Genomic DNA, 14,453 nt, shown 5'->3' on the forward strand with positions numbered 1-14,453 from the left:
TTTTTGGTTTAGCCAAACACAATATACATATATGCAATTGGTTATGGCATTGTGTGCTAACTGTTAAATGCTGTATCCTGTTTACAAACTGTTGCCTGATATGATACATTAGCAACGTTTTATATCCTGATTGATGCGGTTGGGTGGTTCCCATCTTTTTCTAGGGATTACCCATCCTCTTAATCACTATTGGTGACATTATTGTTTTGGAGCTTTTAAGTTACATATTAAAAGTTATTTTGTAACCTCACTTATTGCTGTATAGATATATTAAGTTTTGGGGTGAGATATATGTGTCATTTTTGACAAAAATTTGGCATTTTTTGCTGTATTTTCAACCTAAATTTACCACTAACATAAAGTACAATGTGTCAGGAAAAACACAAGCTCAGAATCACTGGGATATACTGAAACATTCTAGATGTTTGAACAAGTGGGTTGTCACTAAGGGTTAAAGAAACTAATATTTAAACACTACTGGTTGTGTACTGTGGTATCATCAACTATTCTCCTCTGCCCATGGCCTGAAAACAAATGAAGGACAATGTGGACAATGTGACTCAAGATCATAAAAACCCATCCAAAATCTTCAATGCACTATCAGTCTCCCCTGGGACATTCTTGTGGGTTCTAGTAGAAGACTGACTGTGGAGGCGGCAGTGCTGCTTGCTGGGTGAGTCATCGAAAGGGCTGACCAACTTGACTGTAAAAACAGCTTCATGTTTTTTTATGTTATCTACACAGATACAAATTTATTGGTCTGAGCAATGACATTTATGTCTTACCCTTTTATCTCCCAGACCACCAAAAATATTAATTTCAAACCCCCAATTGACCCTAGACCACCAGAGATGTAATGTAACCTCAAACCAACCTTACACTATCACATATGTAATTTATTTCCGTCAGACCACTATGTACAAAGCTATGAACAAACTTGTTTGTCTAGAAAAACGTGTCCCGAGGCTGATTCGGCAGCATTTCTTGTACGTGCTATATTGCCTACATATTTTGATGCACATTTATTGCATTATTTAGGCACTGTATGAAAATTTTCTTTATGAACACCCGCTGAATTTAGACAGGTTCACCCGATATCAACGAACCGGATAAATAGCTCCAAATTCTCTGTACAGCGAAAGTTAAAGGGTAAAATTCTGTTTCTAACTGACCCTTGTTTAGGACGCTATTGCATATGGATGGATACAGTAGCCTGTGTGTTCCCAGAATCAAAACTTATTGCCCGTACACTGCTGGGGTACCTTCCGATCGTGGCACAGGATATCCCATGACCCCTATTTGGTCTGGTGTCAGATCACTCACCAGGAGCAGGGATGTACAACTCTAGTCCTCAAGGGCCACCAACATTTCGTTTTCAGGATTTCCTTAGCATTGCACAAGGTGCTGGAACCATCACCTCTGCAGGTGATTAAATTATCACCTGTGCCATACTGAGGATAAACTAAAAACATGATCTGTTAGTGGACCTTGAGGACTGGAGTTGTGAACCCCTGACAAAAAAGATGCAAAAATGCATCAATATTGTAAATGACATATGGTATGGGAGCTGACATATACTGAGTCTTTGGAGTGGTTGAGTGGTTGCATCCTGATGAAGGGTCACTGATATAAATGAAGCGCAGTCAACTTTCAAAAAAAACAAAATGGCAGAGGATAAGGATTTGGAAGGAAGTGGGAAAGCTTAAAATATATAGACAAACAAAACTCAATTTGCAATGCTGCTTCTGGTGAAGATGTGGTATTGGAAAAGAAAAGACATTTTCTTTTCCAAATACCATGGATAAAATAATGCTTATGGATCACCTCCAGGGCTGTGGGATACTCGGTACCGCCACTGTAGCGACCATACTCCTGGGGGTGCCACACTTAGGTAAGGCTGGTTTCACATTTGCGCTTTTGTGCGCTGCGCATCGTGCGCACCCGTGCGCATGCGCACTGCGCACCTATGTTTAACATGACGTGCGTATGGTCTTGCGCACACTTGCGTTTTCGTGCGCATGCGTTTTTTTGTCTTTTGCGCCAGGCGCGCCAGACGCAACATGTTGGATTTTTTGGTGCGCCCTGTCTCGGCAAAAAAACGCATGCGCACGCTTGTGCACGGAATGCGCAAAAACAACACATTGAAGTCTATGGGAACGCATGCGTGCGCATGGTCTTGTGCACGGTTGCGTTTTTTTGCGCATGCGTTTTTGAGTGAAACAAGTCTAGAATGTTCTCTAGACAATGGAAAAAATGTCACACCTAAAAACGCATGTGCATAAAAAAACGCAAACGCATGCAAAAACGCATGTAAAACGCAAGCAACGCTGCGTTTTTTTGACGCATCAGCGTGCGCATGATGTTAAAAAAACGCGCGTTTGTTTTGCGTTTTTCTTTGCGTTTTTTATGAGCACGATGCGCAGCGCAAAAAAACGCTAATGTGAAACTAGCCTAAGTCTTGTCTAGAGGCTGGCATGTCAAAAAGGGTTTTATGTCTTCTGTTCTTTACCTTAGAGGTAAACCCTGGGCTGCACCATACTATTATCTCATCAATCTAGTTCTTCAATTCAAATTCTGCACATTGCAGCGACTACTGGAAGGAAACACGAAAGATTGCCAAGAGCACAAAGCTGTAGACTGCTAGTATGAGAAAACATCGAAAATATGCAAAATATCTGGATTATAAGACCCATGAACTAGGCTGGTTTTATATTTTTTGACCCAGGGGGCAAATAACCTTTGGTACTCAGATCTCTGCCCCACCTAGTAGTTATGTGAACATTTGTACAAGTCAGTGAAGCATTTGCCTTCAAAGTAATACTTGCAGAGAGTGTTTGTAGAATAAACATTTTTACTTTGTGCAGAGTACAGGACGCTTAGTGGTTATAGATCACAAAGAAAGGCATAGTATGCTTGATGGTTGCCGACCACTCTGGGTGGTACAAAACAAATACCGTAATTTGTAATGCAATTTCAGCATGATTTTAACACAACTCAACTTTAAATCTGGACAGGACATGACTTAGACACTGGTCAATGTTACAGGAACACGGGTCGGTGCTATGTGCACTGTCACCAATTCAACTTTCCTGGATGAGAGTTTATTCACATACCTGGCCCAAGTATCAACAGTATACCCTTATGACAATCCTCTAATGTCTCCGAACATGGCATTTACATGGCATTCAACACTCCTTTACACACTAGTTCCTCCTAAGGTGACACACAAATGCCTGATCTCATTAAAGCTTCCCCTATTCTTGAAGTCTATTGTAAAGTCTATTGTAACCCTAAGGCTTCTTGGCTCCCAACAAGGCTGCCATTGTTCACAGACCACATAGACTTCCCAAAGCAGACCTACCACAGAATGCAGCCTCACATTGGACAAAAATGTTATGACTTTTCAAAGTTTTTTATTCCAGTTTTCTAAAGTAAAAGCTTTGATGAATTGGGGCCTGTTGTCATTTTCTGCAAAGCCACTCCCTTGTATTCACTCTTCTTACCCCTCCTATCAGTTCAATAATGTACCCAAGACAGCAGCAGCTCCTCCAGGGCAGTTATTAAACCTGGCCCCATCTCCTGCTAGCTGACAACTGCAAAACCAACATGCTTGTGATCATCCAGTGCGATGGAACAAGATTTCACTGCTGTGTACCATGACCCAAAAACCTTGGATCTCAAGCCCAGGACGTACTGAGACATCATGTAATTATTACTAAAACCATGCAACAAAATTAAAACGCAAAATTCAGCCAAAATCCTGAGTAATTTCTTAGACAAGTATAGAAAATAAGTATTTTAAAAGAAAGCTTTTTATATATTTTTTTTTTATCAGAGGTAATTTTATTTTAAACTTTATATTTCTGTTATAATTCATTGGATTACAAATAGATTCCAATACATTGCCATCTGACGGCAATTCATACGAAAATACTGGCAGTGAAAATCAGACACCACTTTTTTATTGGTCTGATGAGTCCAAATTTGCCATTTTTGGTTAGAATTGTTGTAAGCTTATGAGATTCGGAAAGTATGAAGCAATAGCCAATGAAGAGAATTACTAAACCTGGTGTTTCATACAGTATTGCATTAACTATGATGCATCTTTAGCTCATATACAGTATGTCCAACTGTGTGCCAAAAATAATCCCTCAGAGAATTTATAGAATGTTCCTGCATTATAATTGAAGTACATGTTACCGCCATACCTCCTACAATATCCTGCAGCAGCAAGCTGCCTTGTCTGGTTTTGACTTAGCTGCCGATTAACTTCAGCAGGACATAACCCAAAACACTGCTCCGGGTGGTGTAAGAGCCATCTGATAAAGATGGAAGGAGTATTTAATGTTACGCAAGATGACTCAGCCACCTCCAGAGGCGCATGACCCAAACCATATGTATGGAAACTCAGTAGAGATTGGGAAAGCATTCTATAGGTGGCTACAAAGTTGGAAGAGAAGGCAAAGAGGCTTTCCTTTACTTGGCAATGTATACGTAAGCCAAAGTGAAAACACAACTTATGCAAAATGCCTTGCTTTTCAAAATGTGTGACTTATTCCATTATTAACGAGATGTCAATATTTCTCTACTTATTAAAAGCAAAATGACAGATGGGATCACAAGCTCCTCGCGGTTATCCCCATGATCACCCCCAGCTACCTACTTCATTTTGGTTATCCCCATGTTCACCCCCAGCTACCTACTCCATTTTGGTTATTCTCATGATCACCTCCAGCTACCTACTCCATTTTGGTTATCCTCATGATCACCCCCAGCTACCTACTCCATCACTGTTTTAGCTTTTTCCATCTTCTCTGTGACATTTCCAATCCCCTGGCTGCAGCGCCGTTATTTGTAGTGGTTACTTTGGTTCCTCTCCATTCACACTGAATGTGATGGCACATGCACATAATAAAGATTGAGGGTTCAGGGTTAGTGGAGATGCATGTTATGGCTCCTGAAAATGTGACACAAAAAGTTTTTTGGTATTATGCATGCTTAGAAGCGGTGACAGAAACTAAAGCACCACTCACCCACACAGAAAGGTCTCGTGTTTGTTACATCTAGTCAGATTCCACAGCCCAGGACACGGGAGATCAGACGTGTTGTCACAGGAAGTAACTGGAATTTTGGCAAGTCCTTACTTTGAATCTGGAAGGTATATAATAAAGTATATGTCTAGGGCTGTTAAAATACATTGAGGAACCCAGGAAAGTAGTGATAACTCTTCATGAAGGAATCTGGCAACAAGCATTCAGTTTTCATTCAGGGCCAAAACCGGACACATAAAGCATTACAAAGTTTCCATTGAAGCAATGCTTTAAAGGGAGCCTGTCATGTTCCCAAAATCTATTACTCTTTATATATATAGGGTTAATCTGCAGGCCTAGTAGCATTACAATACTATCTGTGTGCCTTATACAATGTGTGGATAATGGAAAAAAAATACATTTATTCCTCTTGGGATCTGCCGGCTTTCAGTCGTAAAGGAGTGCCAGAGCAGCTGCAGTCACCGCTCAGTACACAGAAAGCAGAGGGTATAAGCACACTCCAGAACACTGACAGCTCACTCTGTAGTGCAACTATGCAATGGGAGCTGTCAGAGTGCCAGGGCCATGAATACAGCACTGTCTCTATGACTGAAAGCCGGCAGCTACAAGGAGGTATAACATCATCAGTATGGAAGCCAGGAAGCATTGGGATTCTATTTGCCTGCAGATTAAGCTTATATCTGCAGGTTAATAGTGTTTGGGGACATGATAGGCTCAACTGAAGCTGTAAACTCACAGATTTGCTGGGCTTTTGAGACATCTGTATATTAGCTACTAATTTATCTTAACCCCTTAGTGACAGCCAGTTTGCAGCTTAATGACCCAGCCAATTTTTACAATTCTGACCACTGTCACTTTATGAGGTTATAACTCTGGAACGCTTTAATGGATCCCGCTAATTCTGAGAATGTTTTTTATGACATATTGTACTTCATGTTGGTGGTAAAATTTCTTCGATATGACTTGTGTTTATTTATGAAAAAAACAGAAATATGGCGAAAATTTTGAAAATCTTGCAATTTTAAAACTTTAAATTTTTATGCCCTTAAATCAGAGAGATGTATCACACAAATTTCTAAATAAATAACATTTCCCACATGTCTACTTTACATCAGCACAATTTTGGAAACAAAATTTTTTTTGTTAGGAAGTTATAAGGGTTAAAATTTGACCAGTGATTTCTCATTTTCACAACAAAATTTACAAAACCATTTTTTTAGGGACCACATCATATTTAAAGTCATTTTGAGGGGTGTACATGACAGAAAATACCCAAAAGTGACACCATTCTAAAAACTAGACCCCTCAAGGTGCTCAAAAACACATTCAAGAAGTTTATTAACCCTTTACGTGCTTCACAGGAACTAAAGCAATGTGGAAGGAAAAAATTAACATTTAACTTTTTTTTGCAAAAAATTTACTTCAGAACAAATTTTTTTTATTTTCACAAGGTTAAAAGAGAAAACGAACCACAAAATTTGTTGTGCAAATTCTCCTGAATACGCTGATACTCAAAATGTGGGGGTGAACCACTTTTTCAGCGCATGGCAGAGCTCCCAAGGGAGGGAGCGCCGTTTGACTTTTTCAACACAGAATTGGCTGGAATTGAGATCGGATGTCATTTTGCGTTCGGAGAGCCCCTGATGTTCCTAAACAGTGGAAACCCCCAACAAGTGACCCCATTAAGGAACTTTTATAGATGTGTGGTGAGCACTTTGAACCTTCAAGTGCTTCACAGAAGTTTATAACGTAGAGCTGTGAAAATAAAAAATCATTTTTTTTCCACAAAAATGATCTTTTCGCTCCCAAATTTTTATTTTTATAAGGGTAACAGGAGAAATTATACCCCCACAGTTGTTGTGCGATTTGTCCTGAGTACGCTGATACCCCATATGTGGGGGGGGTAAACCACTGTTTGGGTGCACGGTAGAGCTCTGAAGGGAAGGAGTACCGTTTGACTTTTTCAATGCAGAATTGGCTGGAATTGAGATTGGACGCCATGTCGCTTTTGGAGAGCCCCTGGTGTGCCTAAACAGTGAAAACCCCCCACAAGTGACACTATTTTAGAAACTAGACCCCTTAAGGAACTTATCTAGATGTGTGGTGAGCACTTTGAACCCCCAAGTGCTTCACTGAAGTTTATAACGCAGAGTAGTGAAAATAAAATAATCACTTTTTTTCCTTAAAAATGATAATTTAGCACGCTATGTTTTATTTTCTCAAGGGTAACAGGAGAAATTGGACCACAAAATTTGTTGTGCAAGTTGTCCTGAGTACGATGGTACCACATATGTGGGGGGGAACCACTGTTTGTGCACATGGGAGCGCTCGGCAGGGAAGGAGCTCAATTTTGAATTGCAGACTTTGATGGAAAGGTCTGCGGGCGTCATGTTGCATTTGCAGAACCCCTGATGTGCCTAAACAGTATAAACCCCCCACAAGTGACCCCATTTTGGAAACTAGACCCCCCAAGGAGCTTATCTAGATGTGTGGTGAGCACTTTGAACCCCCAAGTGTTTCACAGAAGTTTATAACACAGAGCCGTGAAAATAAAAAAGTCTTTTTGTTTTCCACAAAAGTGATCTTTTTAGCCCCCAATTTTTTTTTCCCAAGGGTAACAGGAGAAATTAGACCCCCAAAGTTGGTAAATAGTGGAGACCCCTCAATACTTGCTCCAACCCTAATCCCAACACACCCCTAACCCTAATTCTAACTCTAATCCCTAATCCTAATTCTAACTCTAATCCCAATTTGCCCTAACCCTAATTCTAACCCTAACCCTAATTCTAACCCTAACCCTAGCCCTAACCCTAACCCTAATTCCAACCCTAACCCTAATTCTAGCCCTAACCCTAATTGCAACCCTAACCCTAGCCTTAATCCTAGCCCTAGCCCTAGCCCTAACCCTAGCCCTAACCCTAGCCCTAACCCTAATGGAAAAATGAAAAAAAAAATGTTTTCTTTATTTCATTATGTTTGCCTAACTAAGGGGATGAGAAACAAGGGGTTATTTACTATTCTTTTTATTTTGATAATTTACTTCCGAATCCAAAATGGCGGTGCCCATCGGAGGACACCGGCGGGATAGAGGACCACTGGGAGAGGATGGAAGACCATCAGGAGGTACAGAGGGGGATGGGAGATCCTATTTCTCTCTCCTCTGATGTGCGATCACATCAGAGGAAAGAGAAATTAAATGCAAAATTGCGGCTTTTTTTGCGATCGCCGTTATAGGGTTAATAACGGCGATCGCAAAAGCGGGGTTGGTAAAAACCGACCCGATTCATGTTCTCTGCGGTCTCAGCTACCCCCGGCAGCCGAGACCCCGGAAAAAATCCGACACTGGGGGGCGCTATTTACTTACTCCACAGCGCCATGAATTAACGGCGCTGTCGTTTAAGTACCCTTAATTACCGCCGTTAAAAGGCGGATCGGCGGTCATAAAGGGGTTGATCTAGTTAACCTCTCTGCAGATAACACTTATACACAACACTGTTGCATGCACAGAATATGCACACACAGAACAGCTACATCTGCGCACACAGCTCAGCTGCAACACACACACATCTCAGCTACATTTCTTCCAGGCATGTAACAAGTCACATGACTTTAAAAGGTGCTCCTCGATAAGAGGAAGTTGCATGGGGACTATAAGATACACATACTTATTAAACATGTTTTTTTCTTGCTAAAAAGTGCTTATTAATCATGTGTTCCAAATTTCAAAAGGTCTGTAATTAAAAGCTGACCATACAGATGTTCACTCTAAAGCTGGCCATACACATGGGATAACCCTCGATGAATGTTCATTTGGCAAACAATTAGTTTTCCTGATTTCCACACACAAATGAGCGCTTGGCTTGGCTGAGGTAATGTATTTCCAAGAAATAAAGCCAGTGCTAGACTCCTCTACTATCGGCTGGTTTTGTCTGAAAACAAAATAATTGAGCATTGAACTCCCAACTGCCAATCCTTTTCTACCCTGTCATCATCTGTCTGGGGAGAGTGGGAAGGCCCCCATATAAAGTACATTAGATGTTCTCACCAGAATGGGTGAATGAGGACCTTAAAGGGAATCTGTCAGCAGTTTTTGGCTACCTCAACTGATAGCAGCCTGATGTAAGTAAAGAGAAACCGAATCCAACAATGTATCACTTAGTTTACTGGGTACAGCTGCTCTGACACAATCAGAGTTTTTAAATTTAGAGTGAAGCAGAGCTGATTAAGCTAACCCCGCCCCTACCAGGCTCTCCATGTACAAAGTCTATAGACAGTGAGGTGCTCATCACAGGAGGGGCATTGCTGGACTAGTCTGGCAATGTTAATCTCTCAGTGATAAATCCTTCACAGTTAGTAAACAACAGCACTCACTGACAAGTGACACTTCAGTGAATTCTGTGTTGAAACAGCCCCTATCTAATGCTGTCTTCAGATAACATAGCATTATATATGCTGACAGATTCCCTTTAAAGGGGTTGTCCGGTCTAAAATAAATAGTCTGCAGTCCCTCTTTGTGATTGTAAACTTTTGAATCTTCCCAGTACATGCACTGTGCGCTGGAAGGAGTTGTCATTCTCTGCCCCAAGAATGGCGGTCGCATATGCGATATGCATATTCCTGGGCACAATCCATACAGTGAGCGTGGCCTCACTCTAAGGCCTCATACTCACTTGCGAGAAATTCGGATGAGTCTCGCACATCAATACCAGGCACTGCCGCCGACACTCGGATCAGAGCATTCAGTTGTATGTATTTCTATGCAACTGAACGCTCCGCTCCCGAGTGCCTGGGTTTCTCGCAAGTGAGTATGAGCCCTAATGAGAATCAATTCCTCATACAGTCATTGAATTGGAACCTTCAATGTTGACATCCAGAAATGAAGACCTATCCAAGTTAATCTATGTATTTGGAAAGGTTATAAGGCCTTATTATACTTTGTGATTGCAGTCCTCACAATTATGTATATCTGTGTATGCTGCCATGAATGGAAATATTCAAACATGTGTAGACATAAAGCACTGCATTTCCTATAGGGCGCCACTAATATCAGTCTATAGATTGCTAACATACTGCCAGACATATAAAGTAGTCCTGGTCCTTGTATCTCACTTGCAGAAACCATATGATTAAAGACAATAGGTAAATTGAAACATAAAAGTTACAGCCCTAGACGGATGTAAGTATAAGGTGTCATAGCAATGCTATAGCTTGTATGCTTTTTAAATGGAAGCACCCTCCAAAATATAGGTGTTCGCAGCCTAATTGCATTTCTCCCACAATAAACTAAAGATCTACTTTCAGAAACAATGAAAATCCTTTCCGCAGTCTTGTGCCTTGAGTGTCTCCACAAAGTACATGTAAAGTCAAATGTGCAGTCCCTCAGGCCATTTTCACATATTACAGGTCATGACAAATCCAATCACTCAAGGATCTTCAGTTCACAAGCCTCCAGAAACTCAGAGCCAAGCCCCAAACTTAATTACCATCTCCATGCAAAAAGCCAAGCCCACACACAGGAATCTCCTACTAGAAAATTACTACTGAACATACAGAACAAATGAAAATTCAATTATCACAGGTACAAAGCATTACTGTGACCCAGTGACAGTGCACAATTATTACCAAAAATGTGCTTAGATTTACAGACATAGATGTCAACCCAAACAGAGAGAGTGCAGCTTCTTCCACATATTAGCTATGTCCCCTACATGCCATGTGGAAGAAGATGATCTGGTCAGATGACATGAAAGTAAAACTTTTTGGGCGAATTGCAAAGTGCTATGTGTGTCAGAAAACGAACACTGTTCATCACCCTGAAAATACCATCCCCACAGTCAAACAGAGTGGTGGCATTACAATATATCATGCTGTGGGGATTCTCTTCTTCAGCAAGGGCACGGAAGCTGGTCAAGAATTTTGCATATTTTTCTTTGTTCTGGGAGAAAAAAGAATATCTATATTTTCTGTTCATTCACACTAGCCAATTTGTGATTCTCTGGACATTTGAAATTGATGTATTCCTGTGCACTACTCTGTAGTCCATGCAGACTTGGTACAACCCTCCACAGCATTGTCAGCGTATTCAAAGATTCAGGTTTCAAGACAGTAGACGCTTTCGTCCAATTGAACACTTTAGTAGTAACAGTATGTTCAGATTAAAATTACATGCAACGTTTCATGCAACTCAGGGCATTTTTTAAGCCATAAGTTACTAATAAATTGTTAACCAAGAGGAGAGCATCTGGTTCCTTGGTTCCTGGATCTTTGTGATTTTCTAGACAACACCATTTGGCTTTGTACGGTAGTGACTCCCCACATGCTCAAGTACATAGCAGGAGATGCCATGTAGGTTGGATAGAGCAAAGCTATTGCTCATCTGTGAAAGGATGTACATTCTTTACAGTCAGTCGATTCATTATAAAACTGCACGTCACTCTCCTCCGTCGCATACCTCACCAAAGGAATGACTTGGTCTCTAAGCCAAAAGATGCAAAAACTATTACATAATATTTAGAAAAGAGTTGTTGGAAGGAGCAATTAGTTCTCCTCAGACACAGACACTAGGGTAGATGTATGTTGGCAACCTCTGCATCCCTATAGTTACAAGTGAATGTGTCTACTGGCTCATGTTACACACCATGGGCACCATTAATCAGACCCTGGCTATATGATATCAGCCAATTATATTTTTTTCTGAAACACTTTGACATTTTCGAGAAAATATAGTTAGAAGGCCCGGCTAGGGGCCATAGCCGGAGATGAGACTAGTCCATTGCCGCCCTTGGCTTGTTTTTCCCAGCACTGATGTAGGTGATTGACAGGTTTTTCTTTTAACAATATTTTCTTTGAAGCACTAGAGCATTTCAGAGTCAAACACAACTGGCTGCAGTTGTGCAAAAGTGAACCATAATTTGGGCAACATGAATAAGTTATCATTGAAATCAATATTAAAAAATTAAATTAAACGATACATCTAGCTCATAAAATGTCTCGCCATGTTAAAAATACGGGGGTAGGACTGGTCCACCAAGGGTCCTGGCTCTGGCAGAATAATGGATTTCAATAAACTACTGGAAGACAACCCATTTGGAGCCAACAACTTGAGATGGGATTATTTATTAAAAAATTTTTTTATTATGTCATGTGTGTACAGTAATAGCTACAACAAAAGCAAAATATTTCAAAGTCTACAGTCATGGCCAAAAGTATTGACACCCCTGCAATTCTGTCAGATAATACTCAGTTTCTTCCTGAAAACGATTGCAAACACAAATTCTTTGGTATTATTATCTTCATTTACTTTGTCTTAAATGAAAAAACACAAAAAGAATTGTCCTAAAGCCAAATTGGATATAATTCCACACCAAACATAACAAAGAGGGTGGACAAAAGTATTGGCACTGTTCGAAAAATCATGTGATGCTTCTCTAATTTGTGTAATTAACAGCACCTATAACTTACCTGTGGCACCTAACAGGTGTTGGCAATAACTAAATCACATTTGTAGCCAGTTGACATGAATTAAAGTTGACTCAACCTCTGTCCTGTGTCCTTGTGTGTACCACATTGAGCATGGAGAAAAGAAAGAAGACCAAAGAACTGTCTGAGGACTTGAGAAACCAAATTGTGAGGAAGCATGAGCAATATCAAGGCTACAAGTCCATCTCCAAAGACCTGAATGTTCCTGTGTCTACCGTGCGCAGTGTCATCAAGAAGTTTAAAGCCCATGGCACTGTGGCTAACCTCTCTAGATGTGGCCGGAAAAGAAAAATTGACAAGAGATTTCAATGCAAGATTGTGCGGATGTTGGATAAAGAACCTCCACTAACATCCAAACAAGTTCAAGCTGCCCTGCAGTCTAATGGTACAACGGTGTCAACCCGTACTATCCGTCGGCATCTGAATGAAAAGGGACTGTATGGTAGGAGACCCAGGAAGACTCCACTTCTTACCCCGAGACATAAAAAAGCCAGGCTGGAGTTTGCCAAAACTTACCTGAAAAAGCCTAAAACATTTTGGAAGAATGTTCTCTGGTCAGATGAGACAAAAGTAGAGCTTTTAGGGCAAAAGCATCAACATAGAGTTTACAGGAGAAAAAAGAGGCATTCAAAGAAAAGTACACGGTCCCTACAGTCAAACATGGCGGAGGTTTCCTGATGTTTTGGGGTTGCTTTGCTGCCTCTGGCACTGGACTGCTTGACCGTGTGCTTGGCATTATGAAGTCAAAAGACTACCAACAAATTTTGCAGCATAATGTAGGGCCCAGTGTCAGAAAGCTGGGTCTACCTCAGAGGTCATGGGTCTTCCAGCAGGACAATAACCCAAAACACACTTCAAAAAACACTAGAAAATGGTTTGAGAGAAAGCACTGGAGACTTCTAAGGTGGCCAGCAATGAGTCCAGACCTGAATCCCATAGAACACCTGTGGAGAGATCTAAAAATGGCAGACTGGAGAAGGCACCCTTCAAATATCAGGGACCTGGAGCAGTTTGCCAAAGAAGAATGGTCTAAAATTCTAGCAGAGCATTGTAAGAAACTCATTGATGGTTACCGGAAGCAGTTGGTCGCAGTTATTTTGGCTAAAGGTTGTGCAACCAAGTATTAGGCTGAGGGTGCCAATACGTTTGTCCGGCCCATTTTTGAAGTTTTGTGTGAAATGATCAATGTTTTGCTTTTTGCTTCATTCTCTTTTGTGTTTTTTCATTTAAGACAAATTAAATGAAGATAATAATACCAAAGAATTTGTGTTTGCAATCATTTTCAGGAAGAAACTGAATATTATCTGACACAATTGCAGGGGTGTCAATACTTTTGGCCATGACTGTACATCTATATGTTCTGTGTAAATGGTAGGTGGGCACTTAGGATCTTTAATTGGCCCCAAGAGCCTCAGTCTAACACTGAATAGTTATGCAACATGGACTTATATATAGATAGCCCTAAAGCAGATTTTAAAAATACATGGACATGCAATTTATCACTTTGCAGGTATAGTGATGTCACTAGATGGAGCCTACAAGCTAAACACATTATCAACCTGCTGTATTTTACTATAATATTTGCAGAGATCCTTTACCTTATGCACACAAACTTCCTTTATATCCTTGATTAAAGATCTGTCAATTTCCACATGGAGGAACTTCAATAACTGCTGATCAGAAATTGATATAGAGAAGACAATCTTCCAAAGCAAAACCCAACGCAGCTCATAACTACATGACACCATTGACCACTTAGCATTCAAGGTGACTATGCATTCCCTGATGCACAGATTTTCGATAAAAAAAATCAGTCACTTTCCAATCTGTGTAAATTGATAGATATTTTATTGAAATCAAATGAAAAGGAAAACATATCTAGGCTTGCATGAAACTTTTGTTTTCTAAAGTAGCCTTTTTACT

General features: G+C 40.5%; 1 protein-coding gene across 3 annotated transcripts in view; it reads right to left on the bottom strand.

Moving 5' to 3' along the window:
* The window catches only part of EMP2 (epithelial membrane protein 2), a 93,442-nt gene that overhangs the window by 34,667 nt on the left and 44,322 nt on the right, over nt 1-14,453 (bottom strand). Inside the window, exon 2 of one of the 3 annotated variants that reach the window (XM_073542837.1) lies at nt 5,034-5,151. The exons of the other annotated variants lie outside the window; for them this stretch is intronic. The gene's annotated coding sequence lies outside the window, so the exon portion shown is untranslated. The remainder of the gene's footprint in view (nt 1-5,033; nt 5,152-14,453) is intronic. 3 annotated transcript variants of the gene reach the window in all.

This window comes from Dendrobates tinctorius, unplaced genomic scaffold (assembly GCF_039654945.1).
Source record: "Dendrobates tinctorius isolate UK_male_01 unplaced genomic scaffold, ASM3965494v1 ptg000129l, whole genome shotgun sequence".
NCBI classification, from domain to species: Eukaryota; Metazoa; Chordata; class Amphibia; order Anura; family Dendrobatidae; genus Dendrobates; species Dendrobates tinctorius.